Source organism: Pteropus vampyrus, unplaced genomic scaffold (assembly GCF_000151845.1).
Source record: "Pteropus vampyrus isolate Shadow unplaced genomic scaffold, Pvam_2.0 Scaffold15, whole genome shotgun sequence".
NCBI lineage: Eukaryota > Metazoa > Chordata > Mammalia > Chiroptera > Pteropodidae > Pteropus > Pteropus vampyrus.
Window position 1 is genome coordinate 6,504,763 of NW_011888796.1, and position 19,752 is coordinate 6,524,514.

General features: G+C 40.7%; 1 protein-coding gene and 1 pseudogene across 1 annotated transcript in view; one reads left to right on the forward strand and one right to left on the reverse strand.

Annotated features, from left to right (window-relative positions):
- Positions 1–19,752, reverse strand: part of PRKCH (protein kinase C eta) — a 205,183-nt gene that overhangs the window by 151,892 nt on the left and 33,539 nt on the right. The gene's annotated exons all lie outside the window — the stretch shown is intronic.
- Positions 9,780–9,898, forward strand: LOC111735863 (annotated as a pseudogene).

Genomic DNA, 19,752 nt, shown 5'->3' on the forward strand with positions numbered 1-19,752 from the left:
TGTAATAAATACTGTGTGACAGCATTTTATAAAATATAAAAGCATGCCAAGATGGCCCCAGGCACACCAGGAGCATAGAGACTACATAGCCCCCTTGCTCAAGAATCATATTCTGTTCCCTTGACATGCCCAGATCTGCAGCACCCCAACCCTCCCCAAATATATCCCCTTAACCGATGTTTGCTTTTTCTTGGCATCACTTTGTAAAAGTTGGGCAAGCCACTTAGATCCCTGACTCAGTCTCCTTGTCCATGAAATGAGAGGACTGTCTAAAAACCTTCCTGGCTCTGATGCCACATGATTCTAAACAGGCTTGAATAAAAACCTGCACGCAAGACTCAACGGAAACACTCATTTAATTAACTGGTAATAATTTACAACCATTTCCCTTCACAAAAAGCATTAGAATTGATCAAAGACAGGAAACTTCTGGCTCCTAAATATTCATTTTGAGCTTGAGATAAGCAAAGAGACCTAGCATATTAAAAGAAAAAACAAACAAACAATTCTTTACTTGGGCAAAGGTAGAAGACTCACCTAGACTCCATGGGCCTCAAGCCAGACATCTGGGATAGTCAGATCACATTACATCTGTGATGGCTAGGTGGCTCAACTCGAAAACATGTCTAAGTCTTACTCTAGAAATAATTAACAAAAGAACCTAAAATATGATAAAGCATTTCATGATTCTCTTTCAGCTGAAACCACCAGGCTTAAAAATGAGAGTTCAAATTCCTAGAGGAAAAACATTCTTACTGGACTGTACTAATAACCAACAAGGAAGTGTGTGGCTGTGGTCTTTAATAACAAATAATGGCTACCATGTCTTGAGCTCACCAATGTGCAGGAGCCCTACTAGATGCCTGACCTGCATTATTTCTAACCTTCACCACCTGCAAAGTAAGTCTCACCATTACAGACAGGGAAATGGAAGCTTAGTGAGGTTATGGAATTGACTGAGGTCACCCAGCAGTGAAGGCCAACCCAACATCCAGACTCAGGGAAGATCCCTCAAGGCTGCTGCGACTACATCTGCCTATGGGCTACTGTAGGTTTGCCCGCTGCTTTCTGCTCCGCCCAAAGCCAGCCTGCTGGCATGTTGGGTCGTCACATCACCCATCTTCCCTAGGAACTTGGGCAAGACTCGTGCCATCAGCACCTGAGGGTGCTCCCTGCCAAATGCCAGCCCTTGTTTTTCTAGCCTTGCCAAGCCAGTGGAACTGGCACCAGCCCGATGGTGTCACCTGATGGCTCTCAATAAAAGCACGAGGCAGGAGTTGCCAAGCATGGCGAGTCTGTGCTGGGGCCGGAGAAATGCAGCAGGCAGCTCAGGTCCCATTAGTCAGCTGCCTGAAGGACCTGAGTCAGTGTCATGTGCTACAGACACACAACACATCCATGGCTGTGGAAAGGAATTTAAAGGAAAAGCGGGTAAAGGAGGCAAATCCTACATCCCTGCTGATTTTTTATTTTCATGAGTATAACATCAGACAAGTCTGTGTTAAAAGCACACTAACAAATACCACAGATTAAAACCTATCAGAAAAAGATGATCAGGCAAAACCTGAACAAAGTGAAGCTTATCAATTTTGATAGAAATTTAAAGCGAAGGAAAACACTCTTTTTTAAGTGATTAAATTCTCATCTTGCTAAGTCTGGATCCTGTGTGTGGTCAGAGAAAGGGCATGGGAGACAGAGGGTAGGGAGAGCTCCAGGCTGTGACAACAGCTCTGGTGCCAGGTCATCTGGCACCTGCACTAGCAAATGAAGGAGCACCGAGGCTTTATGTCCTTTTCATATCTAATATTCTACGATTCCACGTCAAAAACAGTTTCTGAACTCCACACAGCAAGACATTCTAAGACCACTAAAGAATCTGTCTCTAAAATGCTCGCAGTAACTTTCCCAACTAAACATACCCACAGAATCACTATAAATTTAAATTTAGAATTATTTCAACTCAAAGCCCATTACTCTTATGAATTAGCATTAAAAAAAAATTTATCTTCTGGCAACAGTAAGACTCTTTTGTATTAAAATTAATTTTTCAAAGTTTCTCTGCCCATCATGAAAAATCAGGAATAAACAGTTAAGACTGGACATCTCTGAAGACTAAAATATTTTTTCTCTGCCAAGGAGACCTAAGGATAGATAAAAACAGTTTACTGTATGTTAAAGTGTTGTGTGTATGTGTGTCTCTCAATCTTTGACACCAATACCCAAGGAACTGAAAATGTAAATTAAATGAGGACACCTTAGTCTCTCTAAAACACTGCACTATGATTCCTCCTCCTTTATCCCCAGAACTAAGAAGGCAACGCCCTTCTCCTCCAATAAGGTGTCCCCAAGGACCTCAAGCCAGAGCAGACCCTGAAGTGAGAGAGGAACCACTATAATTGTGTTTCCTCTCCATCCTGTGTATCCTCCACATTAAATAACACTTTAAAAGGGCACCTTCTGCATAATCTTGTGCCTTCTCTTGTCTGCTCGGGAGGCCAGTCCGGAAAGAAAGCATACTCTATCCTTGCTAGGGTGAGGTATTAAACAAAGGGAGCAGGTGGCCGTTTGATCATGAGTGGAGGTCGGTAGGTAGTGTATGGGCACCCTCTTGCCAAGCAGCCTCACAGCCTTCTTTCTTCTTTGCAGCCTCTTGGGTTGCCTGGGAGGGCTGTCAGCCCCACACTGAGCCACCTCTGAGGGGAAATTCCCATAAGAAAGGAGAAATAATAGGAGATGGAGAATCTAGTAAATTTTGCCACGGATGCTAAGTTACTTTTCTAGAATAAACACAGGTATATTAAATATTTGCAATGAAATAATTATTCCTTCCTGCTCTACCCCCATCCTAACATTTTAAACTGAAAATGTCAGGTTAAAAAAAAAAAAAAAAGGATATAAATAAACCAAAGTTAACTTTAGATCCTAGAGGGACATTAGAAAACACATGAAGCCCAAGTATCTCTCCCACTGGTTGTCTTACAGTAACACCTTTATTTCTTTTGGTCTTTTTGGGGTAAGGAGAAAGGAAAGCTCTGCAGAAGAAAAGACATGAGTGCCCTGCCTAGAAATTCAGGTAGCAGTATCCCAGGTGGACCAGGGATGGGGAGACAGAGGGGAAGTATGTTCAAATGCACAGAGGACCTATTAGGGGTTATATATGGCTGAATATAGGCTATGAAAATAAGATGGGTCAGAAATAGGGCTGGAGAGGACAGGGTACCCGATTAATAACAGTCGCATGGCATACTGGAAGGCTAGCCCTGACCCCAGGGCAATAGGGAGCCAGTGAAGGGTTTTGATCCAAGAAGTTGCAGGATCATATCCACATGTCCGATCCCTACAGATAAGGGTGTTGGAATTATAAGAAAGAGAAGCTGGTGGTGGGGATATATGTTGAAAGGCTATTCCAATGGTCTCAGTGAAGGATGAAGGTGACCTGTGCTAAGCCAGCAGCAGAGGGGATGGAGAGGAGGAGGCAGATGAGAAAGACAAGGGAGGGAACAGCAAAAGGACTCTGTAATCAGAGGTGGTGTGGAGGATGAAAGAGAAGTGGTCACAAAGGGTCTCCAAGGCTGATGATCCCTTAACTAAGTGTCATTAACTAAGATAGGAACTCCAAAAGCAGGTCTGGAAGATGGAGTTCTATGTACGACTGTTACGCATGTCAACTGAGCATTTACTGGGCTGCCCTTCACAGCTTCATAAAGTTCAGATGGAGAAGTGGGAATACCATGAAGATATAAATTACAGCTCAATGCAGTTTTAATGTTGTCAATAGGTAAGTGACAACATCAAAAGCACTATTTAGAATAAGAGAAGGAGCAATCACTGGGCCGGGACAGAGCTTCACCTGGGAATGAGACCCAAGTTGAGGCCCAAAGGCAAGTTTCAATAAGTGGAAGGGGAGGCCACTAAGACAAAAACAATGGTGAGTAGAGAGAGAACCAACATCAGGACACAAACCAGGCCAGTGTGGTTGGAGGAGTGTCCACACAGGAGCGAGAGAGAGGTTGGAGGCAAAATTGTGGAAAGAGCTGTACCTGGAGAATTTTAGGTATATTACACAGGCAAAGGGTAATCACTAGAGGGTTTTGATTGTGTAAACTGATGGAGAGTAACATGTAAAAGGGTCATTTTGTCTACTAGTGAATGGGGGAGAGCTGTGGTCTCTAAGTATGAGTTTTCATAAGAGTAGAATTAGTGGAAATTGAAAATTATATAAAGAGAGCCAACAAAAGTACTAGAAAGATCGAAAGAATACTGAATTTAGGGTTTGAGTGACCTAGATCATGGGTCAGCAAACTATGGCCCATAGGCCAATTTCAGCTCATTGCCTCTTTTTGTAAGTAAAGTTTTATTGAAACACAGCCGTACCTATTTTTGTTTACATATTATCTATGGAGGCTTTTGTGCTACAAAAATAGAGATGAGTAGCTGTGACTGAGACCTTATGCCTCACAAAGACAAAAATATTTACTGTTTTGCCCTTTATAGAAAAAGTCTGCCAACTTCTGTTGCCATGAATCAACCAGGGAAAACCGGGGTTTGGGGGAGGGGGGGTGGAGTGGGAAGGAACATGTTTCAAAAGGAAGGAAATGAGTTCAAATTTGGACACAAAAGTACCCAAATAGAAACATCTGTCAAGAAAATGGGAGAAACAAAGACAAACTGAAGACAGGGCTGGGGTTCTTATTTGGGAATCTTTCTCAAAAGGTGATCACTAAGAGCCTGAAAATTTTCAAGAAAGAACACAGAAAAGGGAGAAAAGAGACAGGAAATTCCTTTAGGAGGTAGAAGAAAGAAACAGCAGAGATGTAATCTGAGAAGTGCAGTGTCATGGACATGGGAGGAAGCAGCTTCAAAAAAAAAAAAGAGAAGCCACATGCTACAGAGGTGGAAGAAAATGAGGGCTTTAATGGGATCCCTAGGCTTGGGAACTGGAAAGTAGCAAGTGGGCTTCTTCCATGATACTTTCCCCATCTTTAGCAGCTCTGTTGGAAAGGTCCTCTCTTTTCACTAAGCTAAAGCCCAACCATATCCCTGTACCCTCCCCTGCAAGTTTACTTCTACCTCTAAAATTTACACTGAGAGGGAGAAAAAGAGGAGGGAGAGAGGGAGGAAAGGGAGGAGAAGAAAGAAGGGAGGGGAGAGGGAGAAAGGGGGAGAAAAAACGGGGAAAGGAGGGAGCGGAGAGAGAGAGAGAATGAGAACGACAGAAGCAGGAAGGAACGTGTAGTTTATATATATTGAGTTGGAAGGTAAAGCTAGAAATGCAAGTTGGCTTTGAATGCCAAGTTAAGAGTTTAAATTGAAGTTCAAAAAATTAGTCTAAAAACAGTAAAGGACAGGCTGGAAGACAAGCTAGAAGGGAGTAGACTGGACTGGGGGCAGTGGGCACAGTTAAGTATCTGTTCTTACAGTACAGGTCAGCAGTGGAGGAGATAGGGAGGGAAACATTACAAAAGGAGCTCCATGTGAACTGGGGGGTATGGGTTAGGGATGATGAAAAGCCAAAAGAGCTCCAGTACCTGGAAGCCTGGAAGACTTATCCTGGAAAAAGTAAGAGTCACTACAAGGTCAGTGGGTTTGGGATGATTCTAATTTTTAAACACTGATTTTGTAGAGAGACATTCAGATAGAAATATTTGGCCAAAAGATAAATGTGGCCTGAAACTTAAAATAAAGAGCTAGGCAGAGTTGTAGGAATCATCCATACAATAAGGACGACTGAACCATAGACATTTGACCCCAGGACAGAGGGTAGAGTTCAAAAGGCAGAGTCAAACACCAAAGCCATGTTTAGAGAATGGGAGAAAGTGGTACCAGCAAGCGAAGAGTGCAGGAAGGTACTGTAGCAGTTTCACACGTTTTTTGCCCGTTTATCTTCAAAACCGCCTTCTGAGGAAGAAAAAGTATAGCACCATTATCCCCACTGTACTGAACAGTCACCCACAGGTAAATGACTTAACAAATTGGTGGCAGGTTTGAATTTTGGGGTCTTAAGTACCATTCCCACAACCTTGTGAATAGAATCCTGATATATTTATGGCTTTTTGATAAACCTAATTGGTCAACATTTGCCACACAAGAAGGTTTCAGGGTTCACCCGCCCCATTCTCACTTCTTCCTCAACTAACTCTGGCTTACTCTCAGGAACGCATTTCCATCCACAGCTGCAACCCAACTAGAGCATCAGCCAGGTAACAGCCTGACAGCAAACCAATTTCTGAACATCAGTTGGAAGTAAAAGCAGAACTGCTTTCAGATGCAACTGGTTGGCAGGACTTTCAGAAGGATGTTAAACCAAACTGTGAGTTAAGGCCTCTGTAATGCTTGGGAAGAGGAGGGGCCTGAGAAAGAAGGTCCACCACCGGCCTCCCACACCAGCTCTAAACCACAGACACTAAAATACCTTGAACTAGGACTTTTGGGGTTTTTTTTTTTTTTTTTTTTTTGCTAAAATGAAAAACTCACCCACTATTTCCTCAGTCATGTCGCTTCATTCTAATCTAAACATATCATCTGGTCTCTAAGCCCTGCCTTCTAAAGCAGCAAACGACAAGGCCCCACCAGCCCTTGCCTTTTCCCATACGAAACTGTATTCCAATATTTATTCCTATTTCTTCCACCTAGCAGCACTTTCAAACTTAAAAATGCCTTCATTTGCATAGGGACTTTTTCTAGGGTGTAAAACTATTCCATGTGATGCTGTGATGGTAGATGCAGGACACAAAGCATTTGTCAAAACCCACAGAACTTTACAGCACAGTGAACCTCAACCTATAAAATTAGAAAAAATAAAAATAAAAAGCATTTAGAGAGTCGAGAGATCCCAGTATGGAATGCAGACTGCAACATGAGAATCAATTGTATTGAAACGTATGAAATGACCTCACTGAAAGGAGTGAGGGAAGCGGTGCTGACCCAAGTAATTCTGGAAGTGAACGGTGACCCTAAGACTAAAGGCAAAGGGAATGTCGAAAGCACCAAACTCCGGCTGGATAAGCTGAGGGGTAGGGGTGGTACCAGTTAACCATTCTGAAACCATGGTATATGTAAATAAATGGATGGCAGATGGTGGGAGCCAGTTTTCCACTGTTGGAGTGGAAGTCTGCAGACAAGCAAGGGAGAAAGGATGGAATGAGCTGTGTAATGCTGCACTGGAGTTGGAGATATCAGTATAAACTCATGTTTGGTTTCATATAGAATCAGATGGATATATAAGTACTTACAGATATGTGTATATATAAGGGTTAGTATGCATATACCTATTCCCTTGTTTGGTCAGGTAAGAGGACCTAGAAGCAACGACACCCCAGTAGCAACAGGGACATCTAGTGCCCAGAACTTAATTTCTAATACCATTCACAAATAAAAAGAACTAGGGCTCATTGGGAAAATGGCTTATTCTAGAGATGGAAAAGGAATATAAAAAATGAGCCTGGAGCATCTTATAGTGCCAAAAAGAATAAGAAAGTATAAAATAATAATAATAATACCACAATGATGAGGGTATGTCCAAAAGGGACACAGAGACCAACTGAAAGAGCTCCCAAAGGCCAAAGCTGGAACAGTTTAAGCAACAAAACAATGTAGTGTCGGATTATAACCTAAAGTATAAAATAAATATGCATGACTCCATACCGATCTAAATGAGTGAATAAATAAATAAATAAATGGCGGTGGGTCGAGGGGAGACAAATCTCTCAAGCAGAAGAATACGAAATAATGTATGTACACACTGCCCCCCCCAACCCCAACCACCAGGAGGTGGGGCATAACTCTCCACACCTCAAATGTGGGCTGAGCATAGTGACTGCCTTCCGTACAGCATGGAAATGGGGGGAAAGGAGTAACTTTATGGGACAAACCTGATGAACACGAGCTCAGCCACGGGATCAAGATTCACATCAACAGTCTTAAGTCATGTTGATAGTATCTATGTATGTAACATGTAATGATGTCATTGATGTGAAGTAATGAAATATGGTACTTCACCTCTGTGGTCTTCCTCCCAAAAACCCCATAACCCCTGTCTAACCACAAGAAATATCAGACAACCCCAAATTGAAGAGTTTGTCTACACAATACCTGAGTAGTCCTCAAGTTTTTAAGCTCACCCAAAACAAGGAAAGTCAGAGAAACTGTCACAATCTCGTAGAGCTTAAGGAGACATGACAACTAAATCTAATGTAGTATCCTGGATGGGATTCTGAAACGTTAGAAAAGGGACATTAGATAAAAACTAAAGAAATCTGAACTGTGATGCTTAGTAATAATGTATGGTTATTGGTTCATTAGCTGTGACAAATGTACCTTACTAATGTAAGATATTAATAACAGAGGAAACCGTTTGGGGTATTTAGGAACTCTCTAGACTACATCTGTAATTTTTCCATAAATCTGAAGCTATTCAAAAATAAACCATCTATTTAAGAAAAATGTCTTTTAAATAAAAACTGCCTACATTAAACACTAAATCCAGGTAACTCTTAGAAAAATTAAAATCTGAATTAGTAACAATACTACAGGTGATAAATATGATTCTTTCACTAAACAGATAAAAAGAAAGCCAGAGGCAGCAGTGCAAAAGAATACCTGACCTTTTTAGATTGTGCATGTAACGTTAGCATATGAATGTTAAGTTGTCCAGTCCCCAACTTTCCCCATCTGGTGTGCTGTTAGCACATCCTAGTCCAAGCTAGTTTTCTTATTGCAGCGTTCAGTGTTACTCCACTCTCCTGAAGGAGGCTCATAGTAAAAACCCTGAGAATTTTTTTAGCAAGTATTCCCATTCCTTTCTTCTAAATTGTTTTCAGACAAGCTGTTGGTGAAGTGTCTTCCCCTAAGCTAAAAGTAGAAGAGAGAGAGAGAGAGGAAAGACAGAGGGGGTGAGAGTAGCTAGCTACAAACTGCTTCCAACTACCATCTAACATAATGAGTATTTTGTGGAGCTAGGGCTGTGTAATGCAAATGACATCATGCCCATTACACTATCTGATTTCACGCAGTTGCAAAAAATCTGAATGGGAACGCCCCATCCAAAAACTGGATAGACTTGGAACAAGTTTTCAACAACAGCCAGCATTTCTATTTTCTCCCCAATGCTAAGGGAGTAAGATCTACAAAAACTCCCAGCCCCCAGAGCTGGAATCTCCTGACATACTAAGTACAAAGGCAGTCCCCAAGCCCAGGCCTAGTAAACCAGCAGCCCATTTCACAAACTCCTCCGGTGGCTGACTCTGATGCCCACTAAAGTTGGCAACCACTATAATTAGTTCTTCCTTCACTGTTCTCACCACTCCATTCCATCTCTGTTCAGCCAACAACCTAAGACACTATACAGTGTGCTTTTTTATACAGACATGCTCCACTTAACGATGGGGATATGTTCTGAGGAATGCATTATTGGGTGATTTTGTCATTTTGCAACCAGGATAGAGTGCACTTACACAAACCTAGATGGTACAGCCTACTACACACTAGGCTTTATGGTGTAGCCTATTGTTCCTAGGCTGTATAGCACGTGACTATGCAAAATAACATGAGCAAGAGAAAATGTTGCAATCAAGAGACGTGGTAAGCACAAGATGTATGAGGCTGCTGCCAGCAGTACACAGCATACTGTTTTACAGCAAACTTTTTTATAAGTAGGAAGAGTATACTAAAATAACAATAAAAAGTGTAGTAAGGACATGGTTCCATAGTGTAGCAGTTAGCACATCTGCTTTACACGCAGAAGGTCCTGGGTTCGCGCCCCAGTGGAGCCACAGTCCATGGTCAACGTCCATGCCACCCTGAACAAGCCCAATCCCGTCTGATCTCAGAAGCTAAGCAGGGTTGGGCCTGGTTAGTACTTAGATGGAAGACCACCTAGGAAGACCAGGCACTGTAGGCATAAATAATAAATAAAAAATAAAAGCGTAGTAACTACATAAACCAGTAATGGTCATTTACTATCAAGTATTCTGTACTGTAACTGTATGTGCTATATTTTTATACAACTGGCAGCTAGGTAGGTTTGTTTCCACCAGCATCATCACAAACTAGCGAGTGATGCCTTGCACTACAACTTTCAGACGGCTATGACATCACCAGACAATGGGAATTTTTCAGCTCCATTGTAACCTTATAAGACCATCTCCATACACACACGCAGTTCCTCACTGACCAAAATATCTCCATGTGGCACATGACTATAGTAGGGCTCTCAATAAAACAATAAAAAATAAACATTTCTGCTTGCAGATCATATTAGCTATGTGCCGGTTTAAGAAAAAAGAAAAAGCTCTGTGTTTTTATTAGAACTTTATTAGAACTCTCTCACCTACTGATACAATTTTTTCTTTTCAATCCATTTTGGTTAGATGCTATTAATAATCCAACCCTTCTGGAGAAAGTACTCCCATAGCTAATGCATTAAACAATTAAAACATATAATATTTTACAGCTGATTTGAAAGCCAAAGGCCCAGGAAGAGAACACTGTAATCATATTTATCAGCCTATATTGTATTCCACAAAACAGTGAGTTTATAGGAGTTTATAATAAAATTGCAAAATATAAACAGGTAAAAATTCAGAATGGAGAAAATAGGAGATCAAAGCTGAGCCAAGTTTAAATGTAAATGGTTTAACTTTTATTAAAGTTGAGCCAAAGATTTGAATCTGAATTTCTGAAGCAAAGCAAAAAGGGAACCAAGATCACAAATATGATTCACATTAACCATAATGAAACCACACTGATTTACCAGGAGGAGCAGAGCTTCCAAGGCCCTTAGGTCTAAAGCAAACATCTCTCTCTAATGCAGTGGTTCTCCAAGTGTGGTCCCCAGACCAACGGCATCAGCATCACTTGGGAATTTTTTATTAGAAATGCAAATATGAAGGCCTACTTTTAACCTAGTGAATCAGAAACTCTGGGGGTGGGGCCCAGCCATCTGTGTTTTAACAGACCCTCTAAGTGATTCTGATGCATGCTAAAGTTTGAGAACCATGGCCTTAGTGCTTTTATACATAGGTTGCAGTCAAAGTAGTTACAAACCAGTTCAGAAATATCCCAGCAATAAGTCAGTGGTGTGTTTCACACAGCAAATTCCAGTAGCGTTCTTCAGAGTAAAGCAGACTTACAAAACCCAAAACCATGTGGCCAAGTCCAGAGCTTGTGTGTGGAAAGGAAGCATGGGCTGAAGTATGTTTACCAGGCCTGACACATAGAGGCTTCCACACGTTTTTGAATAAATGAATAATGAATAAATGCATGTATGCGCTGTTGAAGATCCTTCAAACAATTCCAAGTATCAATAATTATCAACTGTGCTTCGGATGCCTATATCAAATACATCATTTTCGAAGCCTGCAAAAATTTTCAGGACGGAAAATACCATTAATCACCAAACATCTTTTCATTTTAATTTTTTTTAATTGCAAAAACATTCAAACCTCCACAGCACACTCCATCTATCAACGCATGCTCATGCCACCATCAGGAGGTAATCAGTGCCAGCCCTAGTTTTACAGATGGAGAAAAGCTACAGGAGAGTGGCATGAATTGCCAAAGGGCACTTCAGCATTAAGTCCTCTGACCTCTGGCCTAGTTGGTCTTCTTTTGGTATTTCATAAACATCCTTGTGTCTGCTGAGCAATGACTCCATAAAGTCAGCTCTGCCTTTAAAGGCTTTTCTTACAATTCAGTCTGGAAGCGTCTTCTCACCTTGGGCATTAGACAGAGGATCATAAGCAGGAGGTGGGGGACAGAGTGCTGGCCTTCTCTCCATCAGGACACATGCAAGGCTCAAAGGCAAGATCATCTTGGAAGTGTGGCTTCTCCTTTTTTCATAATGAGGGGCAATTTGTTAATAGCCAGGGAGGAGCGATAGGTGGGCTGCGAGTGTAAGGAACCTCTATAACAGATATTGAAAATAGAGGATAATGCCCATGGAGGATTAGGCTGGGTTCAAGCACTGCTGCTCAGCCTGTTTAGGTCATAGATTCCCCTGTCTCTCTCCCTAGAAAATCCTAACTCCTAACTCTGCATCCCGTTTCATGAAGCTCTCAGGCATCTGGAGGCTCCCAAGGGCTCCAGGTTAAGAACCTGCAGTCTAACTGGGTAACACATTATTTGCTATCGTTACAAGAAAGTCTCAAGCAGGACACAAATCCACTGAGCTGTCTCATTCCTTCTAGAATGATTCAGGTCACAAAACCAACGACAGGGGCCACAGTCATCAATCATTCATCCAGTTAGTCATACAAGCACCAGGCTGGATGCTGAAAATAGGGAAATCATAGGAGAAGAGCAGCACTAAGGGGCAGCTTAGGCGTGCTGTGCCTCTTGCAAGTAATCTCACCCACAGTGGCGTCACTGCGACCTTGGTGGCAATTGCATTAGGGCTTACCTCTGACTCTGACACACAGCACATACACACATATTTGCAATACTCAAGTCACACCATTTCATATTGGTTTTCCTGGGTGTGTTCTCTGAGGATATTTGAGTCACACATGGACATTTAGAATGGGGTAGGGGTAGATGTCACTGAGAATTACTATCTGACTCTACCCTGTCTCTGTGGTTGTAATGCATGTTTTCTTCATTCTCCTCTCTCCTCTTTTCCATTTGTTCTTTGTCACACCTTTCTATCTTACCTTCTGCCTTCTCTTAACTCTAGGTCCCCAATCTACCAATGTAGGAAAATGTCCTGCTTATGACCCTTGAATTACCAGCTCCAAAAGTACTGAAGGGGAGGAGCAATGGAATATGTAGGGAAGTGTGTGCATTCAGGAAAAGAGTTCCCTACTCAAAATATTTGTTTCAGAAATTTTTCATTTAGTGAATCTTACTGCTATCACCTTAGAGAAGGGAAAACCACAGGAAGAGGAGCCACGTCCCTAAACAGACACTCTCAGAGGGTCTAATTTTCATCATCATTACACTAAGAGCCCCAGGAACTTTGAATTCCTCAAAGTCTTCGGAATTGAGACAAGTATAAACATATGCATAAACATGGAATATAGAGATGTTGAAGGACAGCTGGTTGTATAAGGGTCCACCTTAGTTACAGTCTGGGTACAAGCTTCCTTGCCTAAGGAACACCATTCATATTTCCAAAGCAATTAATGATAAAGTCAAAATGACTGACACCGTACCCCTATATTCAAGAAACCCATGAACTCTGAGACCACAGTCCCCAAAATGCCAGGGGCCCAGTTAGGTTCACTCAAGTGGCCACCAGCCAATCTGCAGCTACCACAGAACTTCCTTAAGGATGCCAGGTGACGAGTTGAACTACAAAATATTTTCTTCCTAACTTGGGATCCGGATCCTCTCCTGTTTTGTTTCCTTATTAATCATCATTTTTTCTCAAGGAAATAAAGAAATAAAAAAGGATATGTGGTCATGGAAACAATTTTCTTCCCAAAGTGGTAATTTGTCTACTGGTTTGTTTAAAATGTCTTCAATTTTATGAGTCTTTCCTTACTGGTGATGGGGCAGGGGTCAAAAAAATGCTAATTCTTTTCATCTTACTTGGTAAATTTAAACAACAAAAATGACACCCTAGTCTAAAACTTGACATACCTTCCAAAGGTATGCAATTTGTATCTCCTCTGCATCATGGAAGGACCAGGCCCTATTTGCAGAGCTTTGCAATCACTGTCTCACCTTCTGACAGTCTGAGAGACAACACATCATCACTCCCTTTTACGGATTGGGAAATTGAGGCAAAAGGTAAGGCAGAAATTGTAGATCAAGATTTCAGTAACTCCCAAGTTTCAGTCTCTTTCCTTCCCCTTCATTTTTTTAAGTTACTACATCCTTCCCTTACAGCCACAGCCCGAAATGACCTTTCTTCTCAACTCCTATAGAACTGCTGCCTGAACAATGGATCTGTCCATTAGTCATGGAACGTCTTGCTATTTAAATCCTGCATAATTACATAACTTTTCCTTTGTTTATGTCTTGTTTCTTCAACCAAATGTGAAGCTTTAGGGGCAAGAACAGCATCTTATGCATCTTCATGTCCTCACACCACCCAGCACATAGGAGACCACAAAATATATGCTCATATGATTTGTTTGGACATAGATACCTGCAGCTTTTTTAAAAAAAAAAAAAAATCAAATACATAACTATATAAAGGTGAAAATAAAATCTTTGATGGGAGTGCATAGATATGCACATAATTTAGCATCAATCTATTGTCTTCCTTAGCATAAGAAAATACTTAAATTTACTTTAGAGCTTTTGGTTTTTTGTTAATAATGCATTCTCTTACCCAGTAAAATTAAGTGTTCCTTCCTACTCTCTCTGCAGAAAGTAGCAAATTAAAATTGACTTTTAATAGATCTCTCAAACCACCAAACCAAACTGAATAGCAAACAATGAAATAACTCTAAAAGCATAAATATTTAAAGTACTATCATAAACTATATTCATTGTCAAAGCTGTCTCCTACTTTTCTCCTTAAAGAGACACAAACGCAGACCTTTCTCCACACCTTAAATGACAACAGAATGCGTTCAACAGGATCTTCAGAGATACTGAGGTGAGATATCCCTGCATCTAGGAAGACACTGCTCAAAATATTTGAGACACACATCTATCTAGCATGTGTTTAAACATCCAAATAGTTTTTTGTACTACACGTTCAGTCTTATAATTCAGTGTAAATCCTACAAGTTCGTCCAAGTAGAATCAAAATCCCTGTTCTACGCAGTTTTCATTGTGGGCTGTCCTCCATTCACTGGCCTTCACTGCCAGGCCACTTCTGCCACCCACTTTCATAACTACACCCTGGAACTCCCCTGTCCTGACATCTGTATCACCCTACAGCCTCCTGCCCTTCGCTTCCTACACCTGTTCTTCAGCCGCACAGAGCCCTCCAAGGCCATGACTGTTTCTTCCCAGTTCTTTTTAAGGCCTCTCCTGGCACGTTTCCTTCCCACTCTTACCAGCACCCCCACGTCCTCCCACCTGGCTTCTGCCACATCTGCCTGGCAATCCCTACCTCCCCCCGAACCCTGGACCAAACTCATCATCTGCCACCTCTGCTCTTGTACAGAGGCTGGAAAGCCACATACACTGAAGCCACTGTACGTTCAGTTTCTAATCTCAGCTAGGCCTCAGCACCTTTTCTTTTACTTTTCCTTGATCAGCTCATCTCCCACATCCTTCACTGACTAGAATATTCCAAATAATCTCAGTTCCCTCCAAGCTCCCAACCCCATTCTGCCTTGCCTGCTACTTCAACAAATATTTAAGGTGATTTAGGTTTAACTATCTCATCTTTAAACTCCTTAAAAGTCTCTTCCCCTGGCTTCTGTGACACCATAACGTCCACCTTCAGACCCATTCTTCTCCGTCTTCTCTAGGACTGTCTTCTTTCATCTGTCCCTCCACTTCTGTCTGGTGTTCCCTAGGATTCCATTCTCTGTCCACTGCCTTCTTCATTCTATGTCCATCTTAGGCACCAAACTACTCATGATTCTAACTACCATCTCTATGCTGATAACACCCAGATTCACACTTCCAGCCATCCATCTTCCTAGAGCTTCAGACTCACATTCAATTGGCTGATGGATACTTTAAAATCAGTATATAACCTTGGCCCCCACACTAATTCTTCCTCCTACATTCCCTAGATCCTTAATGATACCAGAACTTTAGGAGTCATTCTGGTCTCTTTCATCTCATTCATTTCTTATAGCCAAAAGATCAAAGTCATTAAACTTCGCATGCTGGGCACTTCTCAAGCCTGTCTTCTCCTCTCCAAGCCTGATTTTCACTATTTTCTTGCATATCTGATCCTCTCTCATCTGGCCTACCATGATAGCTTCCTGCCATTCAGCCTCAAGTCTATAATCCACCAAGCTGCCATGGCAACCCATCCAAAAGGCAAATCTGATCATTTACTCCTATTCTTCAACAGCTCTCCATAAGCTAGAGCATATACTCTAAGCATATCTGGCTCTTCATGATCTGGCCCCCAACTAAATCACCCCCCTTATAGCCTTTGACTCACTGCATCTTGCTTTATATTCAATTAACAGTGAAAGGCTTGGGTTTACAAGCATACACAGGCTGTTAAATGTATTAACACTCATGCTTTTCCCTTAGCCTACAGTGCCCTTCTCCTTCTCTCTTGCCCATTCATCATCTAAGTCCTATTCATCATTCAATTTAGGCAACTTCTCCAAGAAGCCATGTCCTGACCTCCCTTCTCATGCCCTAAGAAGCTATTTCCTATGATCTCCCAACTCCCTATAACAGCACTCATCATTAGATATCGATATCGCTCATGTTCACATCCATATTCCCTTCTAGATGATATACATCTCCAAGGCTGGAACTATATCCATCTTTGGATCTCTGGGGATTAACCTAGTATAAGATGGAAAAAGGGTCATCAACATATGTGGCATCAACGGAATGTACATCTTCAGTAATGCTGCCCCAAGCAGCCCAGGCATTAAGGAAAAGGGAACTTCATTTCCTTCTGTGATGATCACTGCACAATGTTCTAGGAAGGAACACTCAATTATTCCACCTCCTCTGTGTCAAAGTCACATGAAACCTGACTTTTACAAACCTGAAATAACGTATGTTATCAGTCAAAACTGAGTCTGTCCTCCAAAACTCTCTGGAAGACACACTGGATTCATGATTCCTCTTAGGCTGGATTGAAATCAGTGAAAAATGATATTAATCAAAATAGCAAAAAGTTCAAATAATCAAGTGTTTTGTTGTCGTTTTTTTTTTAATGAATACCCTTTGAATTTTCCAGTTTCCTCATTTCCCTTGACATCTTTGATTTCTTTTAATACAGAGATTTCTATTTTAAAAGAATTTGTTATTAAAACAGGTTCTTTCTATCACAATTTTATCTTCTGATTAATTCCCTAATAGTAGCACAGATTCTGAGACTGTCTCACTGATTTCACCAAGAGCCCTTCCTCTTTACAGTTTTATAACACTAAGTGGGTATGTGTGATAAACTTAAATATATGACCAAATGTAATCAGAAAAATGATCAAGGAATATGGCATGTTTATTAATTTTTAAACATCTTTCTGAAAATTAGTCAACTTGACTTGATTTTTTCACTCCACACATGAAAATATCCTTCTCTTGATTGTGAGGTAAGCAATATTATTCCCATTTTACAGATTATAAAATTAAGGTTCAGAAATTTAAAGAACTTGTCCAAACAGTGACCATGGGTTTCTATCCCCAGTCTCTTTGCTCCAATGTCCAAGTTTATAACTCTAGGCTGTGCCACCTCTTCTCAAAAGAGTATAAATGGGCATAAAATGAACCTCATTATGACTAAAGACAGTTGAAAATTTATAAAAACCATAAACAAATCCCACAATTAACTTTCTGAAATTCCACAAATAATTAACTTTCTGAAACGCCAGTGTTTCACTGCTAAGTAAAAAGGGATTCATTGGTAAAATAAACTTGTAATGTTGGTCAGGAACCCATTTTGTCTACCTTATAACAACCATTATGATTGTTCCCTAGGATACACACCCTTCCCTCTTCGCTCTCTCACAAACTTTTCTACACTGTACTACAGGGCCTCCATTCGGTTCCTTAATAATGAGCCATCTCGAGAGGGAAAAGGCACAGGAAGGTAACAGTAGCAGTTCAGTCCCCTTCACCCTCAAGCTCACATCCCTCCGCTCAAAAAAAGTTAAACCAAAGAAATTCCCCAGACGCTGCTGTGAACAGGCAGGGGAAATGCCGCTGATATGAAACCAAACGGCATTCCATAAACCAAAAAAGCATCCCACCTGCTGTCGCCTCTGAACTGGGTTTCAGAAGCCATCCAAGTGGTCTCCCAGAGTCTTTAATCATGGACTGCCTCATATTTCCTTATGCATGGCAATCGTGTGTGTGAGACAGACTGCACAGGTCTGTCACTCCTGTTCTTTCTGAATGATTGTTCTAATTCTGCCCTTCCGTCTATGGTACTCATACCCAAGGTATTTGGTATAAAACAGTGCTGCTCCACAATGATATATTCTAGTGAGTTCTGTGGTATTATGAGATAGCTAGAGCTTCCTAGCATGGTTCCAGTTGAACTAAAACGTATGCAGACTTCTTCAATTCCTCAGGCCACAAGAAGCCACGGAAATAAGGCAACTGGGGAGGAAGATAAAAGAAAGTAGAAGATCTTGCCTTTCTTTTAATTTTAATTTTAAAAGTATTTTTCACGTATTCAACAATACAAATTTCCTTATTTCCCTTTCATCAAAACACACCTCCCTCCCCACCCCATCCCCCACCCCAACACACATTTTCTTTAAGAAATGTAAGTAATTAGTTCCAGGATGCATTTTAACCTCTGAGTTTTCCTGATAACATGAGACAAAGGAAAAAGTAATCTATTTTACTCAACCCACATTCTTCCTTTTCCCTCTTGAGTTATGTAAGAAAATTTCCAGAAAAACAATATAACATTATTTGGTGTGAATGTTGTTGTCCCCAAATGATAAGGTGATATAATGTCATATACAACATATAAAATGATACAGCAATTATATGGTGTTCCCAGTAAGAATTATTATTTCATAGCTCTGTAAAACTCCCTCTGCTGTAAGGTGGTTTTGATATTATCCATCAAGACCCTTACATGATTTATAATAGCCAAAACATGGAAACAACCTAAGTGTCCTTTGACAGACAACTGGATAAAGAAGATGAGGCACAATGGAATACTACTCAGCCATAAAAAAGATGAAATATTGCTGTTTTCAAAAACATATATAGATCTTGAGAGTATTATGCTAAGTGAAATAAATCAGACAGAAAAGGTAAGAACCATATGATTTCACTCATATGTGGGATATAAAACAAAAAGCAACAAATTGAACACACAAAACAAATAAAAAAACAAACTCATAGATACAGATAACAGAATAGTGGTTACCAGAGGGGAAGGAGGTGGGGAAGAGAATGAAAAGGATAAAGGGATCAAATATATGGTAATGGAAGGAAACTAGATTTCGGGTGGTGAGCACACAATTGGGTATACAGATGTCATATTATAATGTTGTACACCTAATGTTGTACACCTGAAGCTATATAATGTTATTAACTAATGTTACCTCCCAATAAATTTAATAAAAATTTTTAAAAGATGAAAAAATAAAACTTTAAAAAAGACTCTTACATTCAGACACAGCATTATTTAAAAGAACTTTCTCCAATGATGGAAACGTTCCATATGTGAGATGCCCAGTACACTAGCCATTAGCCATATGTGGCTACTGGGAACTTGAAATGTGGCTAATGTGACTGAGGAACTAAGTTTTTAATTTCATTTAAGTTTAACGCAACTGAAACTTAAATAGCCACATGTAGCTAGTGGCCACTGCACTAGGCAGCTTGGTTCTAAAATGTCCTAAGCTTTTCAGTGGTCAGCCATCATCTTTTTAATAAAAGGAAATTAGGATACAGGCAGTCTCTAAAGTAGGTCAGTCTACTAGACATCTCTAAAGAAGTTCTGACTCAGAGTATACATGTTCTCTATCTCCATATCAATGGAAAGCAGTTTGTTCCACCACAGTGAAACACTACTCAGAAAACTTTACACCTGTAGTATCTCTCCAGCAGGGAAGTTCTCATGCAAATAGAGAGTGTTAACATTACCACAGATTTTGAAATATTAAAGTGTTCTCTGGGGAAAAAAATAAGAATTAAGCCAATAATGTGAAATACTTTTTATTCTTCATAGGAATAATATTA